Source organism: Podarcis melisellensis, assembly GCF_964234715.1.
Source record: "Podarcis melisellensis genome assembly, chromosome: 2".
NCBI lineage: Eukaryota > Metazoa > Chordata > Lepidosauria > Squamata > Lacertidae > Podarcis > Podarcis melisellensis.
Genome location: NC_138529.1, coordinates 33,010,815 through 33,023,198, shown reverse-complemented (window position 1 = coordinate 33,023,198; position 12,384 = coordinate 33,010,815). Strand labels below are relative to the sequence as shown.

Below are 12,384 nucleotides of genomic sequence, written 5' to 3'. Positions count from 1 at the left end.
GATATATGAATATTGGCTCGAGCATTCTCCAATCATAGGCCAACATTTTGCTATAAAATAATCTATTTTGACCCCAGATTTAGTTTGTCCATCTTCAGAATATCCCCTATAATTTATAAATCTAATCTGTCTCTTTTAATGGTTTAGATGATTTTCATCATTAAACTGTGAGCATCTAGCTTATTTTATAAAGCCGGTAGTTATCTTTTGATTTACATATCCCAACCAGTATAGCTAGTGACTGTAATTCCATCCACTGTACTTTCTGTGAAGGACACATATTATTTATGAATTTATGAATCACCTTTACATGTGTCACCAGGCGATTTCCATGCTTACCATAAGACAAGCTAAACATCGTTTTAAAAACAGTACAAAAAACAACTGAACAGTGGTTTAAAATCAATTCAAAATGATCGCCTTAGGCAGAGACCTTTTCATCCAGCTGGAAAAGCACACTGAATTACTAGCCAAGGCCACCAGAAATGCAAGTGAGTAACCAAGAACACCAGGACATTCCAAGCATCTCTCTCTTTATAAAGTGTTTAAGCCTCTCAGGTAATGTACCAAAATGCCACAACTTTGAAACAGTTCTCCTTTGAACTAACATCAAGGATGTAAGCTTGTCGATATCTCTTGTTCCAGAAGAAATTCAGCTTTTCAAACATACCATGTTATTAGCACTCAAATCTTACTGACATGTTATAAATGTTTCACTATTTTTTCGAGTAACCTGTTTCAAATTCTCATTTTTTTTCACCTGACTGTGGTTTGTTCAAAACACAATTGGTTATATTCAGAGGTTTTCAGTTGCCTTTAGGGATGAGGGAGGAATCCACATAACTTGGATTCAATTTGGTCTCAGCAATTCATGACTCAGTTTGGGCTGTTGGTCTGTTTCAGAAAGCAAGCTCCTTTGGATTCCTGTATGATACAATCTGGGACGTGGGTGGCGCTGTGGGTTAAACCACAGAATCTAGGACTTGCCGATCAGAAGGTCAGTGGTTTGAATCCCCGCGACGGGGGTGGGGGTGGGTGGAGCTCCCGTTGCTCGTTGCTCGGTCCTTGCTCCTGCCAACCTAGCAGTTCAAAAGCACGTCAAAGTGCAAGTAGATAAATAGGTACTGCTCCAGTGGGAAGGTAAACGGCGTTTCTGTGCTCTGCTCTGGTTCGCCAGAAGCGGCTTAGTCATGCTGGCCACATGACCCGGAAGCTGTACGCTGGCTCCCTCGGCCAATAAAGCGAGATGAGTGCCGCAACCCCAGAGTCGGTCACAACTGGACCTAATGGTCAGGGGTTCCTTTACCTTTATGATACAATCTGGGGGCTGCCTCAGTTCTTCTTCCTTTTGTCCTTTAAACTTGTAAAAATTGTTAATCTGGGACTTATTGCCACCACACACTTCAGAGCACGACACACTTCAGCACAACAGAGCAAGTCCCCCTCATTGTTGTAATCTTTCAACTATTAGGACTGTGATGAGTTCATAATTTTGGACTTATGCATCATTTCCACAGAGAGACCTTGAAACACTGAAATACAATACCCTTCATGCTTTCAACTTCATGCTTTAACAGCCGCTGCTCTTTCTTAATAGTTTTTTTGTCGTGAAAATGCAGAAACATAACAATGTCAAAAGAGGCCCGTAGAGACTGCTCTTCTCCCAGTCGCGTGTTCCATTGCTAAAGTTTCTTTAATGCAGGTGGTAAGAAAGAAAATCATTATTTTCAGCTCCATTTTTGAAGCCTCCAAAGTGAAGACAGTACAGTGTCTGTATCTTCCATGAAAATATTGCTCCCCTTATCGACTAATGTTTGTTGCTTTGTTTAGCCTTTTGAGTCTGTCTTCTCTCCTTGGTCTTAGACAACTTATGGGATCAGTAGATGTTTCCAAGACTCTTGCTGTTCGGATCTCAATTGCTTTCTTAAATGTGCTTAAGGAGGCTACAACACATTATCTGATACCATCTCCTATGTCCTGAGAGGGCTTACTTTGGGCATTTTTGATGTCTCAGGTAATGCTGGTCTCCAAAGCCACATTTTGTTTGCAGGTCTTTCAAGGTTTATCCCTGCCTTTAACTTCTTGTGTTTCAACCTCCAGAGATTTTAAAGCTTTTTAAAATTTATACAGCGTCAGGAAGCTTTTTATGGCATGCTTTTTAGGAACCTCATGACCTTCATTCATCATTCCTCTGCTCCACGGCAACTTGACGAGGACTCTAGGTTAGGCAACTAGCCTTTAAGGTGCCACAAGCCTCTCTGTAGCTTTTGCTGCAAGTTTTAACATGTCTACCCCTCTGGAAATGTAACACTCATAACTCCAGACTAAGCTTAACCAGAGTGGAGATTGCTAGCCTTTCTTTACAACTGAACCAATTGTGGAATTCATAACCATCAGTGTAAAATGATGAAGGTCTACACAACACACTTTAATCGCCAGCTGCCCATTTAATCCACCTCTGTGTAGATATTATATTATATTACATATATACATACACAAACACTAGATATATTATACACACTAAAATACAATTTCTCAAGCATTTGACAAGAGCTTTGAACAACTCAATGGCAAATAAAGAAACTATGTTAGTATTGTGGTTGGTTGGTTTTTTAAAAAAAGAAAAACACATTAAAAAGGCCAGCTTAAGTAGAATTAAGAAGTGGAATTTGTCCTTGTTGGTCATTTCAACTGGCTAAGGAGGGACTTTGCCAGTCCGAATGATATCCCATGACAAAAAGTCTCCACACATTCAAAAAAAAGCATTTTGCTTTGCACACCCGAGTCAAGTGTGGTACAACAAGGGAACGTTTTACTGCTTGATTTTGCTGAACATTTAAATTGTCCCTAGGATTCATTTTGGAAAACAGAGCATCAGTTCAGGAATCAAGAATGCAGTGGCAGCTGGTGGCTCCCAAAGTTAAGTCGTTACAAATACAGTGGCACCTCGGGGTAAGTACTTAATTCGTTCCGGAGGTCCGTACTTAACCTGAAACTGTTCTTAACCTGAAGCACCACTTTAGCTAATGGGGCCTCCTGCTGCTGCCACGCCGCCGGAGCCCAATTTCTGTTCTTATCCTGAATCAAAGTTCTTAACCTGAAGCACTATTTCTGGGTTAGCGGAGTGTGTAACCTGAAGTGTATGTAACCCGAGGTACCACTGTACAACCACTGAGTCTGGCATGTTAAAGATAAGAGGCAGAGCTTGGCCAGTTGGCAGCCCCCCCCCCCATAAAAACACTACACTAATCTAAGGTGTATACTACTGCATGTGATTGCAAGGGCAATGCTTATCCACACATGATATCAAGACCCCAGAAATGAAAGGCAATTCAGATGACAACTGTGCTACGAACAGTAAGCAGAAAAGAACATACACGAAGAGCAGATAGATGCCTCAAGAAAATGAGCAATGCTACTGAGTTGAATGAAGTCACACGTGGTATGATCGACGAATTAAGGAAGCAGAAGTCTTTCTATTTAAAAAATTACCCATTTTACAGATGTGGAAGCTAAGAAGTTACAATGCACAGGCTATTTTTTCTCTCTCTCTCAGAGCTGAAAACACTAAGCAATTCATTGAAGCACCCCATTTGCCTACTGCAACACAATACCCATTTCATAGAAGGCAAGCCAATGAGGCGAAGAGACAAGCCAGAGCCTGGTCCTCCAAACACCAGGCCACTTGTCTGAGGTCACTTTTTTGGGAGGGCTGCAACAACAATACCTATTTCTCAAAAAGCTAACCAGTTGATTTCTCAGATAATCTATAGATAAACCCTCCCTTAATTTATTTAAGCCCGTAACTAGATCCCTACCCCCAAATATCAGTTTCTCTTTAGTTAAACCACAAAGCACTCCTCTCCTCTCATCAGCCTCCCCATAAAGAAAAGTATCGTTTGAAAAATCTCCTCTCGCCAATGCAGCCACTTAAAAGTATGTGGATAGCAAAGTAGTTGCATGAAGGAAAAGAACCTGCTATTCAATCGGCAGCCACTCATTAGTGTCTGGAAAACCTGCTTGTCTCTATCATGGGCCACACCACTTTTCAGCCCTCTGTAGCTGCAGGTAAGCATAAAGCCTAGGAATCATTTTCACAGACTCTTCCTATGTTCTTAGTGCAACAATATGTAAATCATGTGAATCTACTCTCAAATAGGTTTCTGACCAACTACATCAGAATCAAAATGGAGAGTGGCTCAATCTGATTTGTAACTTCTGCTTCCCACAGGTCAACACCATGATACTTTAATCCAGTTTAAATCTCTTTAAGTTTATGGGCCTGTGTTCCCTGGGTTCTTCTGCAAGAGGTGCAAAGGGCACCATCCAGACCACGTTCCTTGAGCATTTTTACTGCCCCAGGATATTCTAAGATGCCCGATCTTCTTCAGAGTAGCCTAACATAAAGCATTTACAGTGGTACCTCTCGTTCTGGAGGTCCGTCCTTAACCTGAAACTGTTCTTAACCTGAAGCACCACTTTAGCTAATGGGGCCTCCTGCTGCCGCCGTGCCGCCAGAACACGATTTCTGTTCTCATCCTGAAGCAAAGTTCTTAACCCGATGTACTATTTCTGGGTTAGAGGAGTCTGTAACCTGAAGCGTATGTAACCTGAAGCGTATGTAACCCGAGGTACCAGTGTAATCAGTATGAAAACAGTAACCATAAATGCTTACCGACGTTTAGGTGTTACGTGGCATTTAAGATGTCTCAGTTGGCATTTCTTCATTACACTGTATTTCCCAGCGTTTTGCCAACAATAAATAACCTTTTCCCTGTCCCCATACTTGTCTACAACCTGGGTGATCCTTGCATACTCTTACTAAATCAGGAAGAGTCTGTGCTTGCAGCTACCTTTCAGAGATACAGTAAGGTAGAGCAATCAAGAGACATAAACATCTACTGTGAACACTGGGAATCCGGGTTATTGTTAACACAGAGCCACTTCTTGTGGTCCAGCCTGCTCCTTCCTGCACCATGAAGAGAGCATCCGAAGACTTGGCCACATAAGAGGAGCCCCTGCTGCAGCCTGTTCCTGCGCCAGCTTCTGTCCTAGATTCCAGGAGGAATCCTGCTGGTGTGGGGAGGAGATGCAGCACACCCACCTCCCTTGTGGCCTGGAGCTTCTTACATTACCGTAGTCATGTGGGAAGGAGCTGCACTGCAGAAACTCCCAAACTCCTTTCTGCATCTGTGCGTCATACGAAGCTGGGGGTCCCGGTCGACCTCATGGTTGCTCTATTCTTCAGCCCTCAACATAACCAGCTCATTATCTGTGTTGTTCGAGTCTTCAGAAACAGGCTACCTAGTCCCCATAATCCTTTGCACTCACTGCTGCACTCTGTGTAGGTGACTGAGCAGAAATAGTAATAATTCTCTGGGAAGGAGCCAATGGTGCAGAGCCATTACTATTCATTCTCAAGAGCACCGTTCCAAACCAGACCTTCTTCCTTCGGAGCCATTACTTCAAACGCACATAAGAATCCCTTTCATGCTTCACGTAGTATGGTAAGTGGCACAGTAAAGACACAAGCATGGTGACGAAGTAAGGAACAAGTGGGACCTGCAACCAAAATGTTGCAGTATATCATTATCTCCTAACAGGAACAGCCAGCTAGCCATGCCTTTCCTCCAACTTCTATACCTCAATTGCCCTTCCCAGGTTTTCCTTTGCAACTGGACTCTCAGTGTTCTGTGGCTACAAAGTCCTTGTACTGTTTTTTGGGAGAGAGAGGCTACCACTTAAAAAAGGGGGGGGAAGACTTAGTTTTGCAAATCTTGGGGTTTCCCTGACAATGCAGATGCCTCCCCCATATTGTTTCCTAATGGCTCCCCTTTGGGCTCCAACTCTGTTGACCCTCAGCACCTGAGTTCACTATTAAAGGGAGTAAAACAGAGAAATATTGAAATATTAATAGGTATAGAAGACCAGTCATATGATAAAAGGCTAAAACTATCAGCTATCAAAAAATGATAGCTTAAATGAAAAAGAAGCAACAGCAAAAGACTCCATTACTGAAAGATGATATTGGCAATTTAGCAGAGGTTGTGATCTGGCAGAATGTAAGACCCTTTGATTTCCAGTCTCACTGATTCCAACAGGAGTGCTGGATTGTGCCCATTAAAAAAATAATTTCAGGCAGGTATTCAGGAAGGTTTTTCTAAGTTGCAAAACAAATTGCTTTCCCCCGCTCCTCCCAGGCTGCTGACGTGCCACAAATGACTAATACAAGTCTATGTCGCTAGGGTTGGAATGACATTTAGGATTCATGAGGCAAATTTTTCTATTTTTAGATTAGACAGGGAGAAACATCTGCAGCCAGGTGGCCATTCCAAGGTTCAGAGGATCCATTTTGCTTCTCCCCTGCCCTCAAATCACCCATTGGCTTGACTTTATAACTGCAATTTCCTTCTAATTCTACTCTGTCCTACATGTGGAACCACGTGCTAAAAAGATTTTCCATAGGAGGTTATCATGGAAAGTTACAGATCAATCTGTGCATAAATAATTCCCTTTCTCCAGGAGATTTGGGGGGGGGGTGTCTTTCCTTTAAGAAAATCAATTTCAGAATCTCCTTGACATGTTCCAGTGACCAGAATCTAGTCCATGGAAGGGGCTACCTTTCCACATTACACTTTTAATCCATGTGAATACTGCTACAAAATAAGAGGACACAATGAGTTGCGAGGCGAGAGGTGAAAGCTGGGGCAGTTTCACCAGGTGTCTCGTGGGCAGAGGCCAATGCAGTTTTTTCAACATCACGGTATATCATCAAAAAGCTGATATCGTCCAGCCCTACTTAAGGCTGATTGCATTAGTATTTCCTATAATACAATTTAACTGTGGAAATTATTCATGAAGCACTCCTGTGTCCACAATTCTTCTTCTTCTTCTTTTTTTTTTTAATGCTGGAAGAGGCTCTAAAACCAAGCAACGGCCGAATGTGGCATTTTATGCCTCCATAGCTGGCCCTCTGAACTCTCCTCAGGCCACACCCCTCACCAGTCCTCCTCCACACCTTCTTCGAGTGGATTTTCCTGGCTGGAGTATGCCCTTGAACTCGAGGTGCTTGCTTGGATGAAAGATAGAGAGGGATGTGCATGTGCGAAGAAAGTAGCCTACTATACAAAGAAGAAAAAAATCACATTAATTGCTCCACCACCTACTTTGTCCTCTGGCCCTTGGGTTGAAAAAGGTTTCCCTGCTCTAAATTCAATAACTAAATATAATCTTTGCCTCTGCATCTTACACAGGCCACTGGTCTAGCAGTATGGCAGCTCAGCAGTTAAGAGAAAAAGTTTCCACTAGCTGAACACACCTGCTTGTTTAGACTCATAAATAAATAAGAGCTTCAGATACTGCAGAGATAGCCAGCAGCATCCTTCTGACTGTGCAGATTTTGGGTCAAACAACATCCAGCCAATCACAGCGGTACAGCCCACAGTGCCAGGCAATCTGCATCACGCTTCTTCAGGGCAGCACAGCCAGACTTATGAGACAAGTTGGGAAGCTTTCTGCCACTCCATGGAGTGACCTTTTTCATTCCCTTCTTTATCCACAGTGCTTCAGTCTGGTATATCTCATAAGTATTTCTGGCCATGTCAGAAATGAGAGTTATTGTACATTTGTTTACAAAACCTAGCCAATAAAATAACCCATGTATTTCTGAATTCCCAGCAATGTACAGACTTGAATTTCAGAGTGGTTAACTGGGTGCAGAGAGAGACACTGCAGAAAGTTTTAGGCCCCTATCAACTCCACCCCAAAAGTCTCCCCACTAATCAAACAAAACATACACCCCAGCTTTAGCAATAAGGCTGGCCAAGTTCATTGCCTAAAATGCATTATGAAAGGGAAAAAAAGAAGGGCCTTGTGCAAATTCAATTAAACTACGTACCATATTTTTTGCTCTATAAGAAGCACCTAGTTTTTGGAGGAGGAAAACAAGGAAAAAAATATTCTGAATCCCAGAACCCAGAATAGGTAGAGGGATTGCTGCGCAGCGAAAGCAGCAATCCCTCTTGCTGTTCTGGCTTCTGGGATAGCTGCGCAGCCTGCATTCGCTCCATAAGACGCACACACATTTCCCCTTACTTTTTAGGAGGGAAAAAGTGAGTCTTATAGAGCAAAAAATACGGTATCTCTAACTGTCCAATCTGGCTGAGAAATTTCTGGGCAAGCCATGAGGTAGCAATGCTCTTGTGAATTACCGTACCTAAAGTTGTGCAATATGGGCTAGAATTGACTATCTGTGTCTAAACTATGTGAAAAGACTTCAATCTCTCTTGGAGGAGAGATTCCCCGCTATGTCCCACACAGAACGGGAACAGACCAAATGTTGGAGGAATGGCATCCAATGCCTCTTGACCCAATATCAACTACAAGATCTTCAGGTGATCATGAAAATGGATAAGAGGCACTTAAGAGATTGTCTCTTCAGGTCTGATGCAGAAAGGGATTTAACCACGATTGCCTCTACCAAAAGTTCACCATGGTTCCCACTTATCAAAACGGAGCACATCCAAGCTAGTTATTTGACAAAGCTCCCACTTGCCATACTAAGGATCGCTTTTACAGAATTACAATTCCAATTGATGCCCTCGGCGGTGGTGGATGGTCGGTACGGCGAAGTACAGTACAAGGAGAGACTTTGTCTGTGTGGGCAACCTTGCGTAGAGGACCTGTACCGCTATTTATTGCAATGCCCGCTATATATAGAACCAAGAGACTGATTTATAAAACTCCTGCTTATGAATGGAACACACTCAAACAGGGTGGAAAGGGTGAAATGGCTGCTGAGTGATACTGATGACTTCATAACTTATAAAGTAGCACTATATGCGTTGGCAGCTAAGAAGATCAGGAGAAAAGAACTAGATAAAATGGCGGTCAATTGCAAAGGTGATTCAGACATTTAAGCTGGCACATTTTACCTGAGAAACCCCTGCTATTCTATCGTATGCAACAAATAATTTTTAGGAGACGTGATCGTGGTTTATTGTATCTGCAGTGCCTGATATTTTTATGGTTATTATTCCTTTTCTTTTTGTTACCTTTGAGAATGATGACATGGCCTTTGGCTAGTGCACTAAAGTGATTTTATTATTACCTAAAGTTGTGATTAGGATGCTTTTACATAATCCAACAATCTTTTCTTGCCAACCGGGTCGTTTTTATCAACCTCCTCATCTAGCAATACACTTTAAAAAATATATATTCACATTTCATATGAGTGGCAAACCTGCTGCTTTACATGTTGAATACATTTGACCAGAAACCCTATGAAAACGTCCAGATTCTTAAAAAACAACTGGAGTATTAGCAATGCTGAACACACAGGATGTAACTGCACATTCTTTATCACTGCAACATAGTCCAGGTTAGTTACAAGTAACATATTACATTGCAATTATCCCTTTGAAGCACTTTAAATGAATACAGTACTTTGAAAAACTTTTGCGGTTAACAGCTACTCTTCTGTGTCAAAAGATTTATAGACACCTAGTGGAAAGTGCGGCAGTTACATCTTGGTACAAGGATAAAGTATAATGAATGCCGGAGCCCACAGTGAAAAGACAGTAATACCATTTTGTGTTGCTACATGTGAGCAAAACAAGTGACAAGTTGCCTAAACAGACTACGGATCCTGAGAGAGAAGAATGTTTAGATCTGTGCTCTGGAGTGGGCATTAACATTATATGGCTTAAGTGTACACATATGGTATGTTTGCATTAGCAGTTCATGTCTGGTTTCCTGCTGGAGCTATTAGGTATGTTCCTACTGTTTATGTTTGTTTAGCAGTAATTTGTTGCTGCTTCTCTTTGCATAGCTGAAAGTCAGTAGTGCTGTACAGGTGGTCAGCAAACACCTGCTGGTCCTTTCCTGGACTTCCATGAACTCATGGGTCCCAAATGAATGGAATCTATGCAAATATACCTGAAAGTGAATAACCTCCTGTATATGTAATCTAGTATCCTGGAAAAATGAAGGTTTCCCAGTCATGCATACAAGAGCCTATCCATGTTCAAACAGGACACACAGGGCCCTTAAACAGATGGAAGTCGGGATCATGCCTGCTGGCTCTGCTCCTGTCTCCAACCTATCCCTCCATATGTTGAGTTGTCCCCAAATGCACCTCATAAAAAGGCTTGGGAGAAACCTATAACGAGTTCTGTCTTTCCAGGCAGGAGAAACACTTAGGAAGATGGCTGTTTTGCAATGCAGCCTCTATCATCCTAACTTACACATCACATAATGCAAAGAATAATCCTTTCTTACATGCTCTATGTACCAGCTACTATGTGGTTTATTCTCAGTTTAGGAAGGGGGTTGGGAACAGGTGAGAAGAACAGCAGTGCAAGCAGAACAGATGTGAAGTACTTCACTACTGGAGCAAACTATTGTTGTCTCTGAAAGTAAGTACAGATGCCCTCCCACCCCCGTTTAATGGCTGTTGACTATATTCCTCCTCCTTGTTTGCCACCAAGGATCACAATGGAAACAAACAATGGCAGATATGCGTGTGTGTGTGTGTGTGCGCGCGCATGCAAGTAATTAAAATCCATGTTAAACCACGACTCTCAGTTGATAAGCCTGGGACAATCACCATCTCTTAGCCTAATCCAACTCAGAGTTGTTATAAGGGAAAATGGGGGGCCAATCACGTCACCCTAAGCATCTTGGAGAGAGAGAGAAAGAGAGAGAGAGTAGAAATGTAAAACATCAAGGGGGAAAAATGAAATAATTGTGTATATTACATATGAACATCATGCCTGCTGGGCCATAGCAGCTAGGCAGGCTATTTGGCATCTGACTGCAATTCTCTTCTGGTATATTTATTCTGAACTAAATAATAAGCCAAGAAGTAGAAATATTCCCCTGATTCTTTATAGTTTAGGTTTCCTAGTTCACTCCCTTGAGCTCTCATAGCAAACATTCCTTGGGAAGTTACTGCATTATGTCAGTACAGCCACATCATCATCTTCCAGCTGCCAGAAACAAGGCTCATTGTCTCCACTTCTCTCCACAGCTCTACCTTCATTCATGCATTCCAATTGCAGGACTTCCTTAAAGGAACAAGGCCACACAACGCATTTCTTCAGCAAATGGGAAAGGGTTTCTGATTAAACAAAATCCGTGTTTACACTCTCGCTCTGCCAAACCGGTTTTTTCTATAGACTGTTCTTTGCAGCCATTAAAGCAACATAAGCCACAATTTAGTGGCATTGTTTTAAGTGTAGTATTACAGTGCCATCACCAGCTGTTTGTCAACAATAAAAGCATGTCTAAAAATAAAAAAGCTACAAAACCTTACTGCTGGAAACAAAATAAACTCATTTGTCAATATTCTCCAAGTTCAATGGCTGAATTAAATCTGAAACTATACACAGAAGCTGATATTACCTGAAAAAGGCTCAGTCATACTGCTAAATCTGAAATCACTTAATATACCCAGTAGTTTTTTTTCTATGAAAAGCATTCTAAAAGCAAAGAGCTGAAATAAACCTGAAAGTCAACTAGTCTAATCCCCCTTTCTTAAGGAACTAGTATTTCTCAGACAATAACATAAACAGTAAGTAAACACGCCGCTTAAATTATTAGAGTCAAGGGTGTAGGCTTCTGTTATATTCAGGAACAGGAACTCTGCAAAGAGTGTGTAGATCTCAAATTTGCACTTACTCTCCAAATTGATCCGGTTTAGTTTTAAATGAAGCCCTGCATAGGAGAGAAATGTTCTTGACTGGTATATATTTAAGGGCAAGGAGAGGAGGAGGATGGTCAGGCGAAGAGCAAGGTCATGTGCAGTGTACTTCAGAATTCAGAAGACATTCTTCATTTAATTTTCAACACCACAAGGGAAAGAAAGCTGTTTTCCCTTACAAACAGGAGCCGATATTACAAATAGAAGCTGCTATTTCATCATTCCACATAGGCTACCAGTTGACTTTAGCCATGTAGAATACTAAATGCCCTGTATTACAAGCAGAGAGCAAGAGGGATCAATGTGCATCATTCAAACATGGCTTTTAGATAAGAGACATAATTAATGAAAAGGGGGAAAACCCTAGAACTTATTATTTGTTAATACAGTACGTCACAACTGCCTCATGTGAAGTCTCTAGGCAGTGAAAGACATAACTAAACTGATAGTTCATGAAAGCAAACTTACTGAGGAAGAGACGTGAATATCCAAACAGCTGGAAATTCAGAGAAAAGAACCTAGTACTGTATGGAGATATTATGCTTAGAATGTGGGTATAATGAACCAGTAGCTAAGTGGTTAGTGATCATAATAACCCTTTGCTGAATTCCTACTTAAAGCACTGACTGCTTGGGAGGCAGCTTTTATTATTCCTACATAAAGAACACCTTTGATAACCGAGC

The 12,384-nt window shown here is 41.7% G+C and overlaps 2 protein-coding genes across 4 annotated transcripts in view; one reads left to right on the top strand and one right to left on the bottom strand.

Annotated features, from left to right (window-relative positions):
* Positions 1 to 12,384, top strand: part of USH1G (USH1 protein network component sans) — a 162,559-nt gene that overhangs the window by 60,713 nt on the left and 89,462 nt on the right. The gene's annotated exons all lie outside the window — the stretch shown is intronic.
* The window catches only part of CDR2L (cerebellar degeneration related protein 2 like), a 31,806-nt gene that overhangs the window by 16,489 nt on the left and 2,933 nt on the right, over positions 1 to 12,384 (bottom strand). The gene's annotated exons all lie outside the window — the stretch shown is intronic.